Here is a 7363-nt window from a genome sequence, read left to right on the forward strand (position 1 = left end):
CTAGAGAGTGAGGGCCTCGGCACCAGCACGCAAAACAGAGGAGCCCGGGGTGGCTCTGAGGTCAAGGTCGTAGAACCTGACGAAGGTCAGCGGGGTGGACCAACCCGCCGCGTCACAGATGTCCTGGAGTGGGACTCCAGCGGACCAGGCCGTAGAGGCCGCCACACTCCGGGTGGAGTGAGCTCGAACCCCAAGCGGTGCGGGGAGGCCAGAGGACTCGTGAGCCGACACAATCGCATCCACAACCCATCTGCTCAATGTCTGCTTATTGGCCGGGAAACCTTTCCTATTAGGGCCATAGCAGACAAGCAGCTGTTCGACTTCCTCCAAGGACTCGTCCTGCGGAGGTAAGTATCCAGTGCTCGCACCGGACACAGTCGGTGCTGTCGCTCCTGGTCGGGGGCAGTAAACGGAGGAGGGCAGAATGCCTGCAACACGACAGGGCGTGAGGGAGCCGTGAGGCACCTTAGGCACGCACTCCAGGTTTCGGTAGAGAAACACCTTGGCCATGCCAGGGCAAACTCCAGGTGAGACGGGGCCATGGACAGAGCCTGCAGATCCCCAATCCTCTTCAGGGAGGAAATTGCCAACAGAAAGGTGGTCTTAACCGACAGAAACCTAAGGGCCACATCGGCTAACGGCTCAAGGGGGCTCAGAAAGAGCCGCCAGCACAACAGCCAGATCCCAGACAGGCACTCTGGGTGGCGTCCGGGCCGCAGCCTCCGGGTGCCACGGAGGAAACGTGTTACCAGTGGGTGTCTACCCAGCGACTGCCCCGCAGGCGGGGAGCCATATGCCGCGATGGCCGACACGTAAACCTTCAGGGTCGAGGGGGTTAACCCTGCTGAAAACTGTTCCTGTAGGAACCCCAGAACGGACCCAACCGGGCAGTTAACAGGATCCAGGCCACGGTGCTCGCACCAAGACGTGAACAGTCGCCAGCGTGTGGCGTACGACCTCCTCGTGGAGGGAGCTCTGGAGTGGAGAAGGGTCTCTACCACCTCGGTGGAGAGACCGGCTGCCACGAACCGTGCCCCCTCAGGGGCCACAGCCACAGCCTCCACAACTCTGGGCGGGGGTGAACCAGGGTCCCGCCCGCCTGAGAGAGAAGATCCCTCCTGGGTGGAATCTCCCATGGAGGGCCCTCGAGTAGGGGCACCAGATCCGCAAACCACGGCTTGCTCGGCCATCGAGGCGCCACCAGGAGGAGACGGACTCCCTCCTGGCGAACCCTTTCCAGAACTCCAGGGAGCAGAGCGATCGGGGGGAAGGCGTACAGACGTAGCCTCGGCCACGACTGCACCATGGCATCCAGCCCTAACGGGGCTGGGTGAGAGAGAGAACCAGAGGGGACAGTGCGAGGTCTCCTGGGTCGCAAAAAGATCCACTTGGGCTCTGTAGAACCTCCGCCATACCAGCTCCACCACCTCGGGTGGAGACGCCATTCCCCAGGCCTCGGCCCCTGCCTCGACAGGGCGTCTGCTCTGACATTCAACCGACCCGGGATGTAAATGGCTCTCAGGGACAGGAACCTGTCCTGAGACCACAAGAGGACCGCCCGTGCTAGCTTGTACAAGGGGCGAGATCAGAGACCCCCCTGGTGGTTGATGTAGGAGACTACCGCTGTATTGTCCGTACAGACCAACACATGGCGATCTCTCAGGTCCGGGAGAAAGTGTTTTAACCCCAAAAACACCGGCATCATCTCCAGGCAATTTATGTGCCACGAGAGATGTGGGCCGCTCCACAAACCCTGGGCGGAGTGGCCACTCATGACCGCTCCCCACCCTGTGAGGCGTCCGTCGTGGCGTCATGCGGCGACACGGAACCCCAACACCGGGCCACGGGACAGGAATGTCCGGTCTTTCCAGACATCCAAGGCTCGAAGGGCACGCGCGAGACCTTGATAGTGCGATGCGGGTTTCCCTGAGGAGAACCCCTGCCCGGAGCCACCACTGGAGGGGCCTCATGTGCAGGAGCCCAGCGGAACTATGCTGGATGCTGCCGCCATGAGCCCTAGCAGCCTCTGGAACTGCCGTACAGTGGTGGCTGGCCTTCCCGCACCCTCCTGGCGGCCGTAAGGATGACTTGACCGAGCAGGCGACAACTGTGCCTGCATCCTGGCAAGGTGGTTCTCTGTGCAGGAGAAAGCACGCTCTTTCTGGCGTTTAGCTGAAACCCAAGCACCTTCATGCAGGAGGGCGACATCTCGATGCCGAATCGCCTGGTGCTCGAGGAGCCATGATCAACCAATCGTCGATGTAATTCACAATGCGGATGCCCTGAAGCCGCAGCGGGGCCAGTGCAGCATCGGCGCTGGCGTGAAGGTGCGGGTGAGAGTGCCAGACGAGCAGGAGGACCCGATATTGGTATGCTCGCCCGAAAGCAAACCTCAGGAACCTCCTGTGTGCAGGAAGGATGGAGATGTGAAAGTATGCGTCCTTCAGATCTATAGTGACGAACCAGTCCCTGGACCTGATATGCGTCACGACCCCCTTGAGGGTGAGCATCCTGAACCCGAGTCTCCTGAGAGAGCGGTTCAAGGAGCGAAGATCCAGAATGGGACGCAACCCCCCATCCTTCTTGGGAACAACATGCAGGCTGTAGAAGCCTGACTCTCGAACCGAGGGGAACCACCTCGATGGCCCCTTTCCCCAGGAGCGTGCGTACTTCCTGTTCCAGGACCAGAGCCTGCTCGGGACCCACCAGGGTGGGACACACCCCGTTGAAACGGGGAGGAGAGGACGCGAACTGCAGTGCGTAACCCCCTTCTATGGTCCGCTCCTTCTTGGGCCCAGAGCGACGCCTGGGACCTTTAGGACCCGCCCGCGGAGACCGGGTGGCAACGCTCTGTTTCTGTGCTTGGCGGTGCCGGAAGGACCAGGCTGGGGCTGCCGCCGACCAGCCCCACGTGACCGGCGAGGAGGTACTGCTGAAACGCCGCCGACTGCTTCTTAGACTCCTGAAACCTGTTCACGACCGCCGTCCGCGCGTCACCAAACAGACCAGGAGGAGCCATCGGTGCGTTCAAGAGCACAGCTCGATCCTTGTCCGGGAGGTCGGACAGGGTGAGCCACAGATGCCGCTCTGTGGCTACCAGGGCCGCCATGGACCGACCAACGGCCAGCGCCGTGTGCCGTGGCCGAAGGGTTAGGTCGGCAGCGCGACGTAACTCCTTAATGTCGGTGGCCCGGGCTAAGTCCTCATCAAGTCACGCAGCAGGTCAGCCTGGTATGCCTGCAACACACCCATGGTGTGGAGACATCCCGCAGCCTGACCTGCTGCCGCGTAAGCCTTCCCCACTAACGCCGATGTAGCACGTAGCGGTTTAGTAGGGAACACCGGAGCCTTTAGCGGCGATGCTACGCTAGGAGAGAGGTAACTAGCTAGCGTCTCTTCGACACGCGGCATCGCCCATAGCCGCACGCCTTAGCCCCAACCACATTCGCATAAATTGAGGAGTGGTGCGACGAAGCACGCGCTGAGTATGGGGTTTCCCAAGAACTGGACACCTCGGCGTGCAGATCAGGAAAAAACGGCAGGCCCCGGCACCGAGGAAGCGACACAGGACGCAGAAAACGCTCATCCAGCTTACTGGGTGCGCGCTGTCTCTGCTGCTCCACCGGCCAAGCTAGATCCAGCTTAGCAACGGCTCATGTCACGACCTTGAGGAGCTCCTCGTACAGCACAGGCTGAGAGGGCTCCACGGGCTCGCTAGCATCCATCAGCTCACCCTCCTCGGAGAGAGACATGTAATGCCGCGCTGCTCGTGCCGGGAGAAGAAGCAGCCATCGGGCCTGCTTCCCCAATAGAGCCGAAGCTCAATTCAGCCGACAAAGCTGAAGCGGACTCATCCGACTCCAACCCAGCCGCTAAATCGGCCTGCGAGCCCCACGAGCGCCGGCGCCGCTTCGCCTCAGTGAGAGCGGGACCGGAGCCGCGAGGGAGAGAGCTCCTCTCAAGCGCTCTCCGGGAGGCGGCGTGCGCATAGCCATGCGGCTACAATGAGAGCAATCGACTCCCTCGAGCCGATTGTGCATGCTCCACTCCCAGGCAAACAACGCACCGATCATGCGAATCCTTACCGGTAATAAAACGCGGACACGGATGCACGCACTCTGTCTGCCAGCCATCACTCGACCAGAAAAACACAGCGAAACAGCGCTTACCTGAACGAGCAGAAAGCTAGCGTCTGGTCCATCTCGCAGCCATTTGTAGCTTCCTGTTTATGCGACGTCGCCCGCTGATGACGTCACGTTCCAAACGCCTATTGGTCAGATTACACACGTGGTTCAGAGCGCGGTCACGCAGGGGCGTTCCCATAGCGTTTCGACGCAGCTCGAGTTCCTGAAGGGGAACAACACCTCATGCTGGAACACTGAATGTGAACTGATTACACTGAAACACACATATAACATTACAATCACCTTTAATGATGCTTAAAATGTTTTTTATTCAGTATATGAGCTCTGGACAGTTTCCAGAAAGATGAGAATAATGAAAAGGAAGATATTTTTCAGTATTATAATGATTACTAAAAAGCAAAGCTGCTCTTTTTTTAATCGAAATGAATTTTAGTTAAACAACTAATTCAGTATGCAGGGTTTCATCCGTTATCATTTTTACTGAACAGACAGTGGAGATCAAATTAGAGAACAATTTATAACCACTTTGTGTTTCTAATACATTAAACATCTTCAGCAGTTAAACTTGAATGTAAGTTTAGGGGTTCATATACCACTGTTCCAGTATGTTTTACAAAAGAACCAAGGAACCTTAACAAAAACCCAGTGATCAGAATGAGAGACCACTGTAGCAGGGAAGAAGATTACAACTGAGATTTGGATGGGTTTCTAACACTGCTTTAGTGTGATGGTGATTCACTCTTCCACAGTTCAGAAACTCTAGTGACTTTCTTATTCATAACTTTGTCACAAATGATTTTCCAGTGATCAGGTTTAGATCAGGACTCTAGCGTGGTCATTTCATTATTTTAAGGTTGTTAGTTTTAAGAAACTGCTTCATCTGATTTGCCGTGTGCTTTCAGAAAAAAAATACTTTTGTTTTATTCAGTGAAAATTGAAAGGTCTGCCAGGTAATTAAAAATTAGCACTAAGTGTAGCACCAATAACTGGAAGGTATCTGAAGTAACTTCTTTGTCAAATATCTCATTCAAGTTTTTTATTCTGTGCCTCAGAATATATTTATCTGAAGAAATATGTTTAAAAGCTGGTCTTCTGCTCCTGTGACCTGTAATTTAATCCTGTAATTTAATCCTGTAGTTTAGAAAATTATGTTCTTTAATTTTGATCTCCACTATATGAATCACATATAATCATCAATTCTCTTACCTTCCAGTCAAAGGAACTAAAAATACTGATATTATTATACTCCTGTTAGATGGTCCTGGTGTCACAAACTCAAAATCCTTTAGGCTGCAGGCACCTGCATTGTTCATTCTGAAGGCCCAATGCAGATTCTTTGGCACTGGCAATACATGATGTGACATCTGAAATATGAAATTGTATTTTTTTAAATATCTATTCTATATCTAAATTCTATATCTATATCTATATTCTATATCTAAATATCTATATTTATCTATTAAAATGAAAGTTTAGACCAGCAGAGAAGGCCTTGTTGGCCTTGACGGCCCACTAATGGTCGAACCTAATCTAACTCAACCTACCCTAAACAAGGATTGTGTCAGTTATGATGTATGGACATGTGAGGTTTGTTCCAAAGTAAACTTCTATCAAGATGGAATCAAAGGGAAAATTATTATGACGCAGTAATTTAGCACCATGTGCCCTCTAGTGGTGATGCATAGAAGCGCATTTATGATGCATGGACTTTTCTATAGCATTAATAATAATAATAATAATAATAATAATAATAATAATAATAATAATAATAATAATAATAATAATTCCTCAGCCTGTTTCATCACTAATACTGTACATTGCATTGCATTGTGGGATTGAAATCCACCTTGAATTTAATTTTCTATGCTGAGCTAATCCACTGTAAATTCTTTCTGCTGAAGGGCACAGAGGCTTTACAATAAAGACTGCTGTTAATGACATAATCAAGATGTGTGTGTGTGTGTGTGTGTGTGTGTGTGTGTGTGTGTGTGTGTGTGTGTGTTGTGTATTTTCTAAATTCACTTGTACTGTTTGTTCACATCTCGAAGAAGGTTGAAAGAAAATGAATGAGAGGGTGTGTGTTATTTCTGTAACCGCTTCATCTGCTGTTGATTTCATGACAGTTGTGTGTGGTGTGAACCAGGGCGCCGTTAGGGGTGCAGAGTCTGCCAGGCATATGGGCCCAAGAGAACGCTAGGGGGCCCCACAATCATCAATTAAAATTTTTCCAAATAGTTATTTTTTATCGTACATACACACATATATTTTAAATAATAACACTGTGGTGAAATAAAATAAATTCACTGTAAATAAATGTTAACTATATTAACTTTATTATTAATAATATAACATATATATATATATATATATATATATATATATATATATATATATATATATATATATATATATATATATATAGGGGCCCAAGATTCTGTCTAACTGTTAATTGCGCCCTGGTGTGAACATCAGTATTTTGATGATTCCTCTGTTAATAGACGGTGTGTTGCTGTAGAGAAGAGTGAATAGTGTACAGTGACATGAGATTACAGTAGAAGTGGATTGAGGAAGAACAGTAGTGTAGTGTGAATGCTGATTACTGGAGTAGTGGCTGGAAAACCAGTTAGCAGAATTTTACTGATAATTTACACTGAAAACTTGACTTTCTGTTCGACGCGCTTTATTTTGCTGTGCTGTTCTTCTCTTCTTCTTATTGTGTTGTTTCCGTGCACTTTCTGAAGTCCTGTGTGTAGTTTGGCTTATGTCTTGGTTAGTTTGGTGTTGTGGAGCACTTTGCATCTGGAGGAATGATGTTTTGGGTCATTGTGAACTCCAGCAACTGTAAACGGTGGAAATGACAATAAAGCCACTTGACTTGAAAGACTTCAACAATGACAATAAAGTTGTATCTATCTATCTATCTATCTATCTATCTATCTATCTATCTATCTATCTATCTATCTATCTATCTATCTATCTATCTATCTATCCATTGAACACCTTTGGGATGAACTGGAATGCTGACTGCACCCCAGGCCTCCTCACCTCATGTATGTAAGTACCTGATTTTACTCACACCTTTTTGTCTAAATTAGCAAATCTCCACAAACACACTTCAAAATCTATTGAAACATCTTCCAAGAAGTGTGGAGGGAATTATAAGACCAAATTGGGACTAAATGTAGGATGTGATGCTCAAAAAGTAAATACAATACTTA

Source organism: Silurus meridionalis, chromosome 29, assembly GCF_014805685.1.
Source record: "Silurus meridionalis isolate SWU-2019-XX chromosome 29, ASM1480568v1, whole genome shotgun sequence".
Lineage (NCBI taxonomy): Eukaryota > Metazoa > Chordata > Actinopteri > Siluriformes > Siluridae > Silurus > Silurus meridionalis.